Raw genomic sequence first — 17,978 nt, 5'->3', positions numbered from 1 at the left:
GCACACGCGCTCAGCTCCAGGCGTCAGCTGCTGCTGCTGCTGCTGCTGGTGGCCTAACCCGTGTGTGTATGCACAAGCAGGTGCACATATACACACACACTCTCACCAGATTTGGGGCTAGACCCTTGGGGGTTATAAACCTGAATAAGTTCTCCTCCAAAGGGCGTATTTGGGTTATACCCATGCTACCAGGTAAGCCGAGCGCAGTGTGGAAAGTTCTGTCATGAACATAGGAACAGAGCTCTGTAGGGAGAGAGGAGGAGGAACACAGCCATAAAACAGAAGGAAGCGGACAGCAAGAGCCGTACGGGTGCTGGCTTGCAGGCGAACGGCATCATGGCCAAGGTGGCAGCAGAAACGAGAAGTTGCAGCCATTCCCATGGACTTTGCAGCCAGACCTATGTGCTGCTCCCGTTCCAGCAGGTGGGCACCTCCTACTCTGAGCCTGTCGGATGACAGGGTCGGAAAGTCGCAGAGCCCCAGATCTGGTGGGAAATGCCAAAGTCATTAATCCTGCCACCGAGTCACCAGAAGGATGCCGCCAGGGACCTCTTGACAGCAGAGTAGAAGCAGCCCCCCCCCCCCGGCACAGGTACCTAAGGCTTCTGGGGCGCTTCCCATTAATAAGCTCCAGCCCGGTACTTGAGACTCATTAGGATTGTGATTTAGGCCCATTTACTGGTGTGAGATCACAATGGGGCGCTGGGTGATTATGGTCACCCAGGCTTGCAGCCCAAGACCATTAAATACATTCCTGTCACTTCCTGTCTTGCTTGTGCCTGTCCCCAGCCTGTCCTGGGCATGCCTTCAGAGAGAGGGGGAGAGCCCGGAGCATTGCTGGGCTAATGGGTTCTGACCATCGTGGGCTTGGTGAGGGCTGCCTCCACCTCTGTCTCCCGCCCCCCCTTTCTCTGCCGTGTCAGCAGGCGGTGAGCTCCAGGCCCCCGGTGCCCCAGCCCCGGGACCTTTCTGAAACATCAGGCTGATGGTCCTGGGGCACTCTTCGCTCAGAAAGCCTGCAGTGGCTTCCCGGGGCACTTAGAATGCGTGTCCCTCACCAGGGACAGCAAAGCCCGTCCCCATCAGACCTCTAACTTCCTCTGCTGTCATACCATGGACCCTATGACACCTCGGACCCTGTGACGCCGCCCACATAGCCCAAGCTCGTTTCGGCTTTGGGAGCTTTGCTATTATCGTTACTTCTGCCTGGTGCTGCTCACCCCAAACCTTGTGTCGGCACCTTCTTGTTATCGGGCCACAGCCTGAATGTCCCCTCCTAGAGCTGTCCGTCTTCCCTGACCCCTATCTGAAATGCCATCCGCCACCTCTCTCCTGTTTTGTCCTTCTCTAAAGGACTCAGCCCCAAATCATGGCATATTTTACAGCTGTTGGTGGCTCTGTTTTCTCTTTGCCTGTAGAATGTAAGTTCCATGAACCTCCTTAATTCGCCCCCTTGCACCTAGAATAATGGACGTTGCCCAGAAGCTGCTTGAGTATTGGTGAGATGAACGAATGAATCAGAAAGAGCAGTAACGGACAGAACAGTAATCACGACAAATGTAATAGTCACTGCTCTCCGAGGGCGTGCTCTGTGCCTGTCACTGTGTATGTAGCACTTCAGCTACATTTTCTCTTTTGATCTTCACAGAAAGTCTGGTGAGGGGCGCCTGGGTGGCACAGCGGTTAAGCGTCTGCCTTCGGCTCAGGGCATGATCCTGGCATTGTGGGATCGAGCCCCACATCAGGTTCTTCCACTATGAGCCTGCTTCTTCCTCTCCCACTCCCCCTGCTTGTGTTCCCTCTCTCGCTGGCTGTCTCTATCTCTGTCGAATAAATAAATAAAATCTTTAAAAAAATAAAATAAAAAAAAAAGTCTGATGAGGCAGGTGCTAGTTCGTCCCATTTTATGGAGACAGAAACTGAGGCTTACAGATGCTAGAAGTAACTTGCCCAAGGTCACCCAGCTATGAGGGGTGATAACATGCTTCAGGTCAGGTCTTACGCCTCTGGTGGAGTGGTGGAGACAAGGGGTCATTCCCTCTGTGCTCCCTGTCTGACTTAAGGGCGGGGGAGAACGGGGAGGCAGTCTTCTTGCTGTCAACAGAATCACAGCAGTGTCCTGAAGGAAAGTGGGAAGTTGGTAAGACCCTGTCTGAGACTCCTAGTTCATCGTTGTCAAATGGAAATATTGATGGAAAAAGCAGTGTCCACAGATAGCACCATGAAACCACGTATCCATGGGGTGGTGCTGATGGGGCTGTGTGTCCAACCCAAGACACACGAAGGATCCAGAAACAGGCCAGATGACAGGACTCCAGAGTGTTCTTGCTGTGTTTTATCAAGGTGGGCTGTGCTTGCTTCGCACGTCCCAAGTAGCAAAGCAGTTTGAGCCATTTGTGTATTTTCAGATTGGAGCTTTTTTTTTTTTTTCCAAAAGCAAAATATGAAATTCCGCTTAATACTTACTGCTGAGTAGCAAGGATGCTGATAGGGGCCTTCAAAGGCTCTCAAATGTCAAGTGAGAATCTGGCTGTCACGGCAAACCGGGAAAGTGAGTGTGTGCGCGTGTGCACGTGCGTGCATACGACCTGGACCACGCCGTACTTGGCATCTTTCTTGACACTGCGCACACTTACTCTGTGATGCGATGGGATGGCCCAGCCAGTTTCCCTTTGTGTCTTTCTGAGTCACTGTGACCGCCACCGGCCTTCAGAGTTTAAGCTCCTGACAGATATTAAAGAACAATTCACTTATTACTGCTAAACAGAAAAGCATATGGAAAAAGCAAACTGCATTAACATCTGCTGCCTGGGCTCCATCTGCTCCCGTTGGCTTGGCTTTGCCTCCAGACGTGCCAGCCTGTCAGTTTTCCAGGGCCAGTCCCTCCTTCCTTCCAGGCGAGGACAGGAAGTGCCCGTTCATTCTGAGCCGCTCAGACAGGACCGGGCGCTTCGGAGGTGTTGAAGAAATGGAGAGAAATGCGCAGAATGCAGGAAGTTTGGAGGTGGTGGGCTCTGGAGTTCACACTGGGGCTCCGTTGCTTCCTGGCTGTGTGGCCTTGGGCAGGTGGCTTAGCCTTCCTGTGCCTCGGTTTCCTGGTCTTGTATGTTGGGGTAGCGATGGCAGTAGCAATGTCTCAGGATCCATGTGAGAGTAAAATGTTAAGGTGCAGGTAAAATGTTAAAATCCCTGGCGATGGTGGCATACAGTGAGTGTGCAGTAGGCACTAACTCTAGCTCTCCTGAAGAATATTCCCCGCCGCCTCCATCTGGCCTGTGTTACTCATCCTGTATTCTGCAGCCTTGCACCTTGAATTTAAAATGACTCGTTGGACACCGTCTACAGCAAGGTCTTCCAGCCTTCTAGAAGTCCCCACGTTGACATCCTTGAAGACCCAGCCCCCTCCCCCACACTACCATCCTTGGGACCCAGATGGAAGCGCCCAGTGTATCATTTCGTGATGGGACAGAGGTGCTGGGGCGCCTCCCGGAACCGGGCCAGCGCGGGGCCAGCCAGCCTCGTCCACATTTTGCCTGCAGCCGCCTGCTCCCCCAGTGAGCTGATTTTTGCCTCCAGCTAGCAAGACAAACCAAATGTTGTTATTTTAGTATCTGGTAGCCTGTCGGAAATAATTTCTAAAAATGTTTTCCCGCTCTCTCCCCGCCTGGCTCCCCGAAGCAGCCACATCTGTGTAGTGATTAGGACAGGACAGCTGGCAGCCCCCGGCCGTCGGGGAATGGGCTGCGGTGCACGGGGGTCAAGTGCTGCTTACTGGCTGGGGTGCTGGGTTGGGGTGAGGGCCTTAGGCAAGTCAGTGTACTTCTGTGCCTGTTTTCCCCATCTGTGAAATGGGAATGCTGACAGTGTTCGCCTCCAAGGGCTGCCGTGAGGTTTACGTAAGTTAGTCCCTTCAAGGTGCTTAGAACAGTTCCTGGGAACTGTAGGGAAGTGGAAGGTGAGTCACACGGAGAGCTTGGGGCATGAAAGCAGCCCGACTGGGAGGGAGGAGTAAACATAGCCCATCCTGACTCTCCTGATGCATCCCTCTCCTGGGAGACTGGGAAGAGGGGTAGGAGTTTCACTCCCTTTTCTTGCTCTGCAATCCCAGGCATGGCCTGAGACTTCCGGGATCCTAGAGCATCCCGTGAGAAGGAACCAGAAGGACGGACTGGGCCTGTGTTTTTCCAAGAGGGCTGTGTGGCCCACCGTGGCACCCACGATAATTTAGGGGTGGTCCACGGTCATTAAATAGCCTTGAACTCTCCGGGGAGAATGTGAGTGCCTTGTCATGCTCCTCAGTCTCTCTGATTACACCCGGGAGGATGTCTCGGCTTGGTGCTTACTGCATCTTTACACCTAACACACCTCTCCCTTTGCAACACAGGACAGGCGGTGTGTCCTGGGCTCCTAGCCTTAGGCAGGTGATTTGATCTAGCTGGGCTGCAATAACATCGCGTCTTTTTCCTTGTGTCCACATGTTAGAACCCATGGCAGTTAACTTTTCTTTTCACATTATAAGTGTATACGTTTAAATGGGAGCCAATTAAAATTACTAAGTTAAGTGGCAAAATGGCAAAAGCATTGGAAAGTATTGCCCTACCCCAACATGCCCAGTTTGAGGATGGTGGATGGGGTCCAGAGAGTGCCTAGCAGAGTCACTGCGGGGGGTGTAGCTCCCATGCCTGCCTCCTGTTCCATTCCCTCGTCCACTGTTTCACTGGGCGCAACACGCTGGCCACGGGTAGTGCTTCCTTTCTTCTGGTGTCTGGACCTGGCTGACCTTGGTTCGGGTCGCATCTCTAGCTACACATTAGAATCACCAGGGGAGCTTCGAAAAATCCCAATTCCCAGGCCCCGGCCCATAGTATCACCTGGTTGCAACCTGGGCATCAGCATTTTTAAAGCTTTCAAGTGATTGCAATGGGCAAGCAAAGTTGAGAACCCGTGGGTTAAAAGCTGCTACCCATTCTCCCTGCATCATGTCACCTGAGGGAAGAAGAATCGAGAAAAGCAGAAACGAAGGGGAGAGGAGGAGGGACGGAAATGCTAATAAAATATGGCACGAAACCAGCAAATCGCAAAGGGGTATTTATGGCATGGTGCCATTTTTGTCAACCTTATAAACACACAAAGCAATACTATATATTGTCTGTGGACACATACATATTTACTAGAGATAGAAATGCATAGCTGTCGGGGTGCCTGGGCGGCTCAGTTGTTAAGTGTCTGCCTTCGGCTCAGGGCGTGGTCTCGGCGTTCTGGGATCGAGCCACATCAGGCTTCTCTGCTGTGAGCCTGCTTCTTCCTCTCCCACTCCCCCTGCTTGTGTTCCCTCTCTCGCTGGCTGGCTCTATCTCTGTCAAATAAATAAATAAAATCTTAAAAAAAAAAAAAAAGAAATGCATGGCTGTGAAGAATAGAAGTGACCTCTGGGTTGTTGAGAAATGGGAGTTGAGCAGTGGGAAGGGAAGTATGTCAACCATATCTATAAAGTTTTATTTCTTTGGAGAACTGAATAAAGCGTGGCAGAATTGGTACCTGGGGGGGGGGTTCTATTATTGTTCCATATTTTTGGCATGTTTTGAAATATGTCATAAGTCAAAAGGATATTACTTTTTATATTTGTTAAGCACTGATATTAGGAAGATATTTAGATCCATTTTAGAACACAATAAAAAAAAACACTAAATTTTACCACCTCAGTTCTTCAGAACAACTTTATAAATGTCTGAGGCCACGGACAGTCTTTTGATCGCAGAACGATGCAGGACACAGGGATGAGAAGGAGACAAGAGACAGATGGACGGAGGGATAGCGAGAGGACAGAGACCAGGGGTTGGAGACAGGCTGACCCCTGGGGTCTGAAGGAGGCCAGGGTCCCCAATAATATGCAAGGCTCTGCCCAGCAAAGGTGGGGTGCCAGCTGCCCAATTTCTTCCAAGGCTTGCAGGGCCCAGCTGTCTAATAATTGCTGCCACTGACACATAGAATCTTGTTCTCGAGTGATAATTAATTTAGGAAGGGGGAAGTGGAGGAGGCCCAGCCTGACCCTCATGATCTTTTTTGGCTGTCTCACTAGAACAGTCAGTGGCCTGGAGATGGATGGGACCGGACACTGTCATGAAGTTGACCCCCTCAGCCTGTTTTCCGCCCAGAGCCCAGGTGGATCTGAAATTTCAAGCTCCGATGCCCCCAGAGAAACTGCTATCCCCCTTTTCTTACATGTTGTACCCCTAACCAGGGGCAGCTCAGTGCCAGTCTGTGGCTTGAGGGAGCTGTTTTGGTTGGGGAGTGGGTATGAGCTTGAGCTCCAGAGTCGGGCCCTGTGGTTTAAATCCCCAGTCTCTGTGGTCTTGAGCAAGTGTCTTGAGCTCTCTGAGCTTCAGTTTACTCATCTGTCAGAAATGATATCCTACTAATAGGAATACTGTCGACAACTCTGATCTGTGTTGTAGGCACTGTCCTAAGTGCTTGGCCAGCATGACTGATCTGCTCCTCATACCAGTCCCAGGATTGGTTTACAGGTTATAGTCTGCCTGAGGTCGCAGAGCATTTAAAAGGCATAGGGATCCAGGTGGCCCACTTCAGTGCTCATGCCCCTGACCACTGGCCACACTGCTGCTTTGTAGGGCTGTTAGGAGGGTCAAGTGTAGGAGAATGCATAGGAAATGCTGGCCGAGCAACAACGATGGCAGGTGCATTGGGGAGCAGAGGACTGTATCATAAAATCCTGAACACCTGGTGTCAGCTAGGATCTTCCCGATCTTGACTTCAGGCGTGTGAATGCAACAGATGAATTTTTGTCCAGTTGCTGAGCCCCAACCAGGAGGGGAATGTTCACAGTGCATCCTCCCCGCAATTCTAAGTTCAGATGCTGCCGAAGCTCCCCTGAAACATGAGGCTGGCAAGTTTGGAGCACAGGCTTTGGAATCAGACAGACCTGGGCTTGGTCCGAGCCCTGTCCCTTCCCATCCGAGTGACACTGGGTGAGTCACGTACCTTCCTCTGCCAGCGTCAGTTTACTCTTGCGTCAAGTGAGGATAATAACATCCCCCATGTCAAAGGTAAAGATGAAGGTTCCCCAAGGGAGTAAACAGTAGGTGCTTCTCATGTAGCAGGCATTCAAAGTTACAGGCGGTGGAATGGGTCGTAAAGCTCGCGAAGCAAGCGGTGCTGCTCTGTTGGGGGAGTCTGCGGGGACTTGGGTGTCTGGCCTGCATTTCGCAGTCATCGTGGAAGTCCCTGTCTTGCTTAAGTGAGAAATCCTAATGGGAATACTGCCTTCAGGGAAAAGGTGACCCGCCCTGGGGCAGTAAGGCATCCGGGAGACCTGATGAGCCCCTGGAAGGCCCCCAGGAGCTGAGGACTCTCAGAGACGGGTCCTGTCTAGGGAGAAAGCAGTCTGCCTGCGCGACCTCGTTACGGCAAGCAGCACGCACACTGAAAGCTCCCAGAAAGAGCCATCTAGTGGCTTGAACAACTGTGGTCCAGCAGGTCTCCCAGAACCCCCTTCGGCTGGGTTTGTTTCTTGAGCTGTTTGAGGATGAAGAGGAGCGGGGTCAAGGCAGGGCTGCTCGTGCCGGGAGAGGTGCCCCTGCTTAGCCGCTCAGATAAGGAAGTAGTCTAGGAGCAAATCTTCTGCCCGGCCTGGGTGGCACCTGTCACTTCCCCAAACAGGATGGGCAAGAGGAAGCAGAAACAACCCTTTCACCTGTCACCCTGGCCCCCCTGCCCCTCTCCACTCTTTCTTCACACTTTCTCAACTCTGGGGCTGCACAGGCCTGGCTCCCCAACTGGCTGAGATAACCTCTCCAAGGCTCAGGCCTCTTATCTTTAAAATGGGTGGATAAAAACAGGTAAGCGGTGTTCAGCATTGCATCCATAGCACATCCTATACATGGTGTGTTTTTATCTTTTCACTGAGTTCATAAACTGGTTGTCTGTCTCATTTTACTAAAATGTGAGCTCCCTGAGAGCGGGCATCTGGCTTAGATCTAGACACAGCCCCGCTGCTTAGAACAGGCCCTAGCACACACTTGGTACTCAGTCAGCAGGCATGAATTCGTGCATGGAAGGTCACCGTAGGTAGAATTCTGGCTGAAATCACAGCCACCTTCTGTTGACTGTTGGCCTCTGTGTGCCCTGAATTGTGCTTTTGCCCTGGTGAAATCAACACATCTTCTCATCAGCCCTGTGAGTTTGGGTATGATGATACCCACGTCACCTACAAAGGAACCAAGGCTCAGAGAGGTTAACTTTCCCAAGGCCACACAGGTAGCAAGTGGCAGAGCCAGGTTTCCAATCCAGGAGAGCGTCTCCAGAGCATGCCCTTGAAATATGCTCCGTTGCAGAGCACCCAGCTTGTCTGAGTGGCCGTGACTGCCCGTTGCCACCTCCTTGCTCGGCGCAGTGTGAGAAATGCACGTCAGACCCACTGCACCTGAAGAGAGTGACCAGAACTTTCCTTTTGGGTAATGGCAGTACACAAGTTGGTTATGATGAGGTTTTGCATCCCCCCCCCAACCCCAGAGCTTGATAGAGACTATGGCAGGGTCTCATGAACCGCGTGGCCGAGAAGGGCACATCCCATCCCACGGACAGCAGCGACCCTCAAGCCAGAAGGTAGCAATCATTTCTCAAGAGGGTGGACATTGCTGTCACTTCTTCCCCGTGGCCCTGCAGTAGAGACACCGTTGGCTGTGTCATGCCAAGCTCACGTGTGAAACAGGATGCGCCAGTGGGCCGCCTGCAGTTTGCAGGGACTGGGACCGCAGAGCAGCAGCCTTCTTCGGGAACTTGGCCAATGAAAACTTGCTCAGAAGCCCCTGTCCCTGGTGGGTGGGCCAAGGCAAACACGTGCTCGTAAAGGAGATTTGGGGGTGGCAGCAGCATATCCGTTTGTGCCTCTGCAGAGTAAAAATAATTTCTCGGCGACTGCCTGGGAAGCCCAGTTGTGAGATCACATGGATGGCAGTATTAGGCACCTTTCCCTCTCTCTCTCTCTCCCCGCCCCAGATGCCCCGGGCTTCCAGATATAAATTAACTGGGTCTGTGTATGTGTGGATGCGTATATATTTATTTATATCGCCGGCTCTGAGCATTTACATTTCTTCAGAGACTCTGCAGTAACAAGCTCACAAGTGTGTCATTCATTACGTACTCGTGGCAGGGTGTGGGGTTGGGGAGGGGGGCCCAGCAGATGCAAAGGATGGGTTTGAAAGCTGGATGTCTTTGATCAACAGGAGGCCCATTTGTCTCCTTAAGGGCCCCTTTCCTAGAGGACCTGGGTTGGAGAATGTTAAGAGGGTGATGGCCGGAACCCAGAGGCAAGAGAAGTAAAGAAGGGACGTGGGAGAATAAAACCACGGTGAAGAGCGGGGCAGGGTTTTGGGGCTGCGGAGCTGGGGTTAGTCTCAAGTAACCGAGACCTTGAGGCCAGAGGACCCTCATCTATGGACCTAGGTTGTTCGAGCAACCCTCTGCATGCTGACACTCTCCTCCTCACGGATTTCAGCCCGCCTAGGGACAGAGTGCTTTCTTCCAGGGTTTTGGTGGAGGTGGTGTCGCCCCCTAGGGGTCGTTTTGGAAATTGTGGGGCGCTCTGAAGGGCTGGTTGTTAATGCCCTTTGCGAGGAGTGGGGTGGGCTTTATAACCATGCTGTGTGATGTGGGGCCTGTTACTTAATGCCATCTACCAAGTAGTTCTTTGGGATGTTTTCCCCCAGATTTCCTGAAGTATAATTGAGAAATAAAATTGTACTTAAGATAAAGTATTTATCGTGATGGTTTGCCAGCAGTCTGCTTTGTGAAAGGGTGTCCCCCTCTCCCCCGTCAAGTTAATTAACATATCATTCTGGGATTTTTAAAAATCATCTGTGTCGCATGTTCAGCACCGTCTTCAGGATAAAGGTTAGCAACGATGGTTGTTGTTACTAAGTTTGTGGTTTGCTGGTCTCTCCTGCCCTTGGTTTCTTTGTCCACCTCATGGACGTGCTCTTTCTTCTCTAGATTGGGCTGGAAAATTGCTTTCTCTGGAGAAGCTTCCTCTCCTCTCCTCGGAGCCCAGTCCTTGATGAAACCCAAACCATACCACACATCACTTCTCTTCGTGCTCTGGAATAATGGGTGTGCGTGCCCACTTCCCTGTCCCGTGCCTAAACTCCACCGACATCGGGAAGCATGTCTTAATTCTCTACCTTGTCCTTCACCTCCGCCATGCTTGGCAGGGAGTAGGCACCCAATTAAAGTAGAATGAATAAACCAGCGATTCTCAACCGTATCAGACCCAGACTCCCTTCATGCAACACATCTTTTAAAATATTCCTTTTATCTATCCCGAAATGAAATCCATTACTTGTAACCTACTTAGACTCACAGCTCTAAATCAGATCAATATACTGCCCTCATAATAACAGAAAGAATATATAAAAGTAATTTATAGTAAAGATCATATATATTTCGTTGTAAATGGTCAGGCGCACGACAGCGCCGGACTGGGACTTGTCAAACTTTCACGCACAGATGAATCACCCCGAGGAACTTGTTAAAATGCACATTCTGATCCCGTTGGCCCAGGCGGGAGCCTGAGATCCTCCATTTCTAACAAGCTGCCAGGGCATGCTGACATTGCCAGCTGCTGGGTCCCCCTTTGAGTGACGACGGGCTAAAAGTCACACAAAGAGGTCAGGGGCCCTGTGTTGAATCACCGAGAATTCACTAATTACAGATGTAGGTGGCTAGCAGGTGTGTGGGTTGGTGACTTACAGCCACAGCTTATGTGGATGCTGATGATGGGATTCCCTGAAATTGTGGTCAGACTCTGACGTAGAATTTCCCCTTGATTTAAACAGTATTTACTTTCCTGGAAAATCCATTTCCATTAAAATCACTCCAACCGACTCTGTGTCTTAGGACAATGTGAGTTAGGTTCCTGGCACCAATAATTAAAAATGAGTTGTTCACCCACCTGACATCTTAGAGTCATGTCCTGTGGGATATAGGACATTTTTTAGCACTCAGCATTGCATGTTCCCCAGGCATTACTAGGGGTCTGGTGCCCCCCCACCCGCTAACTGCCAGGGGCACCCCCAGTCCTTGTGGCAACCAGAAATGCGACCACACGTGTTCAGAACACCCCATGAGGGGCAGTCCCGCTTCTGTGGAAGACCCTGGAATAAAAGGATTGGTCGAGGGTTCTGCGATCTTGGAGGCCAGGCTCAGTAGATACTTACCTGAAGATCCTGAGTCCTTGGTTTCAGGCAGTCGTGCCTCACAGGCCTGCGGTCTGCGGTGAGTCAGGGGACATGGTCCAGGCTCGGTGGGAACTGAGATGCTCTATAGTATCGGTGCCCCTTCTTGGTACCACTGGCCACTACTCAGCCTCAAACCGTCATCACACGCAGAAATCCAGGTCCAGCATTGGCCACTCCCCTGATGTTTCCAAGAGAGGGCGGAAGTCCAGATTTGTAAATGAAATCTCCAGAATTTGAAATGTTGGCCAGGATTCAAAATCAAACAGATGAAAACACTACAGAGCAAACGAAGCATCTCTGCATTTGATGGAAACGTGGGGCGCCCAGTAGTGACCTCTGGCTTAAATGAAGGGACGTGTCATCAGCTCAGGGACTCCAGGCTCTGAATAATTGCCCCTCCCCTTGCCCCGCAGGGGACCCTGACCCTCTCCCACTTGCCCTATGCAGCTGCTACTTTCTCCTGACCCGCCCCTCTGTCACCGCCTCCCAAACACCTTTGCTTGGTTAATCAGGCCCTTTTCTGGCTGTTCCTCATCCTCCCGGCTGAGTTCTCCTGTTCAGAGCACTTTGGTCACACAGTGCTACTGTTCCTGGATGGGGACAGGGTTCGAGCAGGTGAGGCCTGCTAGCGTTGAACTCCAGAGGCCATGCTCCCAGAGCTGGACTTTTTCACAAAGGGTGCTTTTGCCCCCCAGGGGACACTTGGCAATGTCAAGAGACATTTTTTGGTTTTCAGGAGGAGTCTTAGTAGCCCCTTGTGGGTAGAAGCCATAGATGCTGCTAAATAGCCGGCCATGCCAAGGACAGCCCCCACAACAGAGAGTCAGCCCACCCAAGTGTCCACCGTGTCCCAGTGGGGGAGCTTTTGTAGAGGTATCCAGAAGGCTTTGTCATCGAAGCAAAATTGGGTTGCTCATTCTCTCTCTCTCTTTCTCTCTCTCATCTTCTTTGTCTCTCCATCTTTGGGTACTGGGGCCTTCGGTGTGAAGGGATGGGATGTGGCAATGGCAGGCAGGCTACGTGCAAACGATATTTCAGAAGGGGCCAACCTTAGAGACAGTTTTTTTTTGTTGTTTTTTTTTGTTTTTTTTAACGCAGTTAAGAGGCCTCCCCATAAGGACCCCTTCTGTGTGCTGGGCGTTTTGTTCTAAAACAGTGGTGGTGGTAGTCCTTTCTCGAAAGCTCTTCTCCCCTCTCCCTCTGTCTTTGCATCTGACCTGCCAACCTCACTGTCTCTAGAATCCAGCTCCACCTCCACATTCCAGATGACCTTGAGCAAGCCTGGCCTGGCCTCAGTTTGCTCATTGGAAGCAGTGCCCACTTTTTCTGTGAAGGCCATATTTCAGCTTCACAAGCCATTCCGCCCCCGTGTTAGAGACTCTGCTCCTCACCGGCTCTGGCTGTGTTCTCGTAGAGCTTCATTGGGTTGTCGTTGGCCAACCCCTGCCCTACGTGTTGAGGCTGTTTGGAGGGATGGATAAGCCATCCCCAGGGAGGCGCATGGTGGGGTGCCTGGCACATGACCCCATGGTGCCAGGGTCAGCTTGCCTTTGTTCCCTCCTTGAGCTCCCACTTTCTCTTGCACTTCCTTGCCTCCCTTTCCTCTGGTCGTGTTCCGCCTCTGCCATCATTGTTTCCTCCTTCGACTCTCGGCACACAGCTGTCTCTTACACTGTCCAACATGGAAATAGCTAGAAGATGCAGGTGTAGATCTCCCCCTGCCACCACCCACGTGCCCGCAGTCCTGGGGCACTGGGCATCTGTTACCATCTGACTGTCACCGTCACATCCGCCTGGTGGCACTGGAAAGAGCTCGTGGGCCAAGCCTGTATTGGGCTCTGAGCGTGCTTCCGCTGACCTCCCGTGCTAAGGGCCCAAGGACAAGGTACTGCATGTGGAGTGGAGGTCCAGGCCGTGTGGCTTAGGCCGTATCCAAGCTAGACAAAGCCATGAGGACAGATTTTAATTGGTCATATACTGTTGTCGTAGGGGAAGGAGTCACGTGCGAACTGGATTCCACTGCTAGTGATAGATGACTGGGCATTTTCAGGGGAAAATGAGGGATTAAGAAGGGGTTCACAGGGGCTCTGTGGAGTTGGGGGGGGATGTCAGAGAGCAGGATGAGGGGATTAGTCTGGATGAAACCCGTCTGGGTTTGCTAACTGGCATGTGTCCAAGTTAGGTCGTAACCTCCCATGGAGCCCAGGACACAGGGGTCTTGTACTTTAGGGGTTGGCTGGAGCAAACTAAATTCTTGGGGCAGCCCTGAATTTTCTCAGATAGGCACTATGGTGGGGAGCGGGGGCTAGTATCAGGCTCAGAATGTGGCCACAAGCTGTGACACTGTGTCAGTGTTGGTTCCAGTCTTTTTAGGCCAAGGTTGAGGCCTAGTTGAGAAGGGGGCTCACAGGAGGCTGGCTAGAATTTGGTCAAGGGGAAATCTTGGTCAGCAGGTCACTCTCCCTCCCAGAGGACAGTCCCAGGGCTTCTGGGTTCCTGCTGCTGCCTCTCTCCCTATAAAAGTAGTTAACGGCACCCTATTTCCACTTGACCTAGATTTCTATCTTGTGTGTATTTATTGCGTGTGTAAGTAAAGTATAAATCCAAAGGCTTGCCATATAGTGGACCACCAGAACTGAGAAAGTCTTAAACTTCTTATTTCAGGAATGAGAGGCTATTGGGGATTACAAATACGTATTATGCCAGCATTCTTAAACTTGTTGGTCTCAGGACCCCCCGAATATTTTCAAACTTTGTGGACTCCCGAAAAGCTTTTGTTTTATTTATATATGTATCAATTATTTACTATATGTTGAAATTTAAGGTACTCTTAAAATGTTTATTTATTAATTGACCTAAAATAACAATGATCACCCATTACATGTTTGCACAAGTTAATAGTCATATGAAAAATATGTATGTTCTCCACAACAAAAACAAACTTCATGAAGAGAGTCATTGTTTTACATTTTTGCAAATTGTTGTGATATCCAGCTTAATAGAAGACAGCTGGATTCTCACATTTGCTCCTGCTTTCAGTCTGCTGTGATTTCACACCTCGTATGGCCTCTGGAAAATTCCACTGTGTGCTTGTGAGGGAAGGAGAGAAAAAAGGAACAGGACATCTTTGTTTTTTGATGGAAATCATGACCTGAAGATCCCCCCAAAAGGTCTCAGGGAGCTACAGGAGTCCCCAGACCACACTTTGAAAACCGCCACACTAGACCACCATTGCAAACCTTAACTCCATTTTAATAAATTATAGCTAACGTGTACTAAGTTCTTGGCATTTTGCTAAACGCTTTGCATGTATTAACTCTTTTAACTCAGAGAAGCCCCCACGAGGGAGGCACTAGTTACTACGCCCATTTTACAGAGAGGGAAACTGAGGGTCACACAGTTAGGTGTTGTGCCCAGGGCCGCCCACTGAGCAAGTGGCAGAAGCCAGATCTGAATGCACTATTCCTCTCCTTGCCTCGTGCCTTTACAAAACACTTAGGGGCCTACTCATCAAATGACAGTGAGGGGCCAGCTAAAAATGTCATCATGCTACAACTTACTGAGGGCTGAATATATATCAAGCACCATGCCGAATGTTCTTTCGTTAAATAGAATTAAATATAAGTGTGCCCTGTTATTTCATCTTTACGTCACCATTGCAAAGTAAATCCTCCTACCCCTTTTTTATAAATGAGAAAGTTGAGGCTCTGAGAGTTCATCTTTTCCTCTGTCTTGGGGTCGAGGGGTGGAAGCTGGATTCTAAGCCAGCTCTATCAATCCAGTGTCCGCCTTCCTTACCCCCTGCTGTGTTTTCTGTTGCCATAACTAAATTTGCTAAATTGCACCAGGCTTATTATTTAGAGTTCTGTTAAAGAAGGGCCTGCCCATGCCCAGCATGGCCCACGGGCTTCAAGTGCTGGCCAGCCCAGCCACGTTTTGTGCATGCCAATGAGCCGGGCCAGGGGCCTGGGTTAGGTCTATTTGCATTGGCAGCCTGGGTAATTGCATATTTTAATTGGGTGCAGCCATGCGCACTGCCCCTCCACTGTTCCTCTACCCTGGCACTGAGGTCTTTTTGGAAGCAGGTGCGGGCTTCTCCCCCAGTGTCCCTCCCAATGGCCTTGGTCACCCTGGTGACTGGAATAAAGCCTCAGACACTGAGTTCAACAACAAATCACCACTCATCTGGCTGAGCGTCTACATGGCACAAAAGGAAGCCATAAACTGGTCGTGACAAGCAGGCGGGTGGGACAGCTCGCCTGGCCAGGGTTTCCCTTTGCCATCATCCTTCTTCCTCACAGCTGCCGGGAGGCTATGTGGTGTTGGTGGGCGTGGCCTCTGGACCCAGACTACCTGGGTTCAAATCCTGGCTCCTCCCCTTCTTAGATCTGGATTCAGACCCCTCACATCCCTGAACCTTAGTGCTTCCATCCAAAATACAGGGAGAAAAATGGAGCGGCGTCTTCATAGGGTCATCACGAGGATTCCACAGCTTAGTACCTGCAGTGGGCTTGGGACGGAGCATGAGACGTTCAAGCATCGTACATGTGTTTTCTAATAGACGCATGTTTCTTCAGCACCCCCCCGTGTGTCCAGCACTGTGTTCTGTGCTTCGTCAGTTCGGTTCCTGGGAGGTAGGTGCCAGCCTCAGACCCCCCAGTTGGATGAGGAAACTAAGGCACAGAGAGATGAAGTGATGTGTCCTGGGCCCAAGAACTGCTGGAGATATTGATGAAAGGATGGGTCAAGGAGGAGACCTGATGCCCCCGGGAGTGTCCCATCTATTCCTCCATCCCCGGTCTCTTATGGTCCATCAGATTGTTTCCCAATGAGCTGGAATGGCAGAACTTTGTTAGTCAATCATATTGATTAATGCCAAATTCAGAGAATGTTTAGTAACATGCATACAGGACCTGTCATTTTACATATGAGAAAATTGGACAATCTCCAAAGCAAGACAAGTACCCGGGTCTTCTCCCTCCCTGTCCAGTGTTCATTTTACACACACAAAATAACAAAGGTTTATCAGTGAGTGGATAGTTTAAAAAACACAGCCACCCACCTCCACCTTTCCAAAACAGGACCAAGGGACCCGGGTTCAGGCAATTGGGTGAGGAGAGGACCCCCCCCCCCCGAAATCTGTATGTTGGAGAACAGGGAGGGGCAGAGGCAGGTCCAGGTTTGTCTCCGAACAGCAGCCCGGGTCACGTACCCTGCCTCTCAGAGCCATATTGTGTTTAGCATATTTCTACCTGATTGAAATTGGCTCTAAACGTGCCCAAGGTTGAATGGGAATGGAGGACATTATTGCATTTAATTATTTCTCTAGAATAAAAATGGATTCTAGCAGCAGCTTAGAGGTAAGGCAGCAGCAGAGCAATTAGAGTTTTGGAGCTCTCAAGCAAACATTTGAATGTACAATCATTGTAATAAGTACATTAAAATAAAATAAGTCAAAGGGTTGCATTTACATAAATAACTCAAGGTGATAGTGTTAGATTGGTTAAGAATAAAGGGGACACAGCTAGTCGATCATAATGAGGAAATAATAACCAGCCTGTCCTCCAGGCGGAGGCCATCAGGGGTGGGATGGTTGAGGCCTAGTGTTAATTGGTAGCAAACCTAATCTGGGTCCAGTGGTTTTTCCTCTTCCTGCTTTGGGGGCAGACACATTCTGGAAGTCTGACATGGATTCATCCTCACTAAAATACCCATGAAGTAAGTATTATCGATCCCATTTTCCAGATGAGGTGGCTGAGGCACGGGGTGTTTGAGGCTCTTCATTGCTAGCAGCATGACCTTGGTCAGGTCATTTAACTTCCCCATGCCTTCCTTTCCTCTCCTTAATTAGGATTCCGTGCTTCCTGGGTGTTTAAGAGGATTAAGGACACAAGGCGTGTGAAGGGCCAGACAAGGGGGTACGTGGGTGCTGAGGACATGATGGTTATCTTGCGTGTATTTGCCTGAAAACTTCCCAAGGTTGGTTTTCATAGGGAAGGCAATGTGGATGTGGATTTCCAGGTCTTGATTCTCCAGAACGAAAAGAGCAGAGACCTGTTTACCTTTGGTGCACAGGTGAAGAGTTAGCAGGAAGGTGGAGGGTTATCTCATGTCCATCAAGAGATGGATGGATAAAGAAAATGTGTATGCAAACAGTGGAATATTTTTCAGCTTCGAAAAAAGGAGGAAATCATGCCACATGCAACAGCGTGGATGGACCTGGAAGACAGTGTATAAGATGAAATAAGCTAGTCACAGAAACAGAAATACTGCATGAGTCCACTTACGTGAGACAGCTAAAATAGTCCCACTCAGAGAACCCATAAAACGGTGGTTGTCGGGCTGGGGGAGGAGGCAGTAGGGGATTGCATCAAGTGGCATAAAGTCTCAATTATACAAGACGAACACATTCTAGACATGTTCTGTACAACGTCACACCTGTAGGTATCAATACAGCTTTGTGCACTTAAACATTTGTTAAGAGGGTACATCTCATGTTAAGTGTTGTTACCACAATAAAATAAAATTTAAAAAAGGAAGAACAGGGGCACCTGGGTGGCTCCGTCGGTTGAACGTCTTCGTTTGGCTCCCGTTATGATCTCGGTCTTGGGATCGAGCCCCGAGTCAGACTCCCTGCTCAGCAGGGAGTCTGCTTCTCCCTCTTCCTCTGTGTTCCGCGCCCCACCCCCCGCTCGCACACATGCTCTCAAATAAATATTTAAAAAA

Source organism: Ursus maritimus, unplaced genomic scaffold (assembly GCF_017311325.1).
Source record: "Ursus maritimus isolate PB19 unplaced genomic scaffold, ASM1731132v1 scaffold_2, whole genome shotgun sequence".
Lineage (NCBI taxonomy): Eukaryota > Metazoa > Chordata > Mammalia > Carnivora > Ursidae > Ursus > Ursus maritimus.
This window is presented reverse-complemented; position numbering follows the sequence as displayed.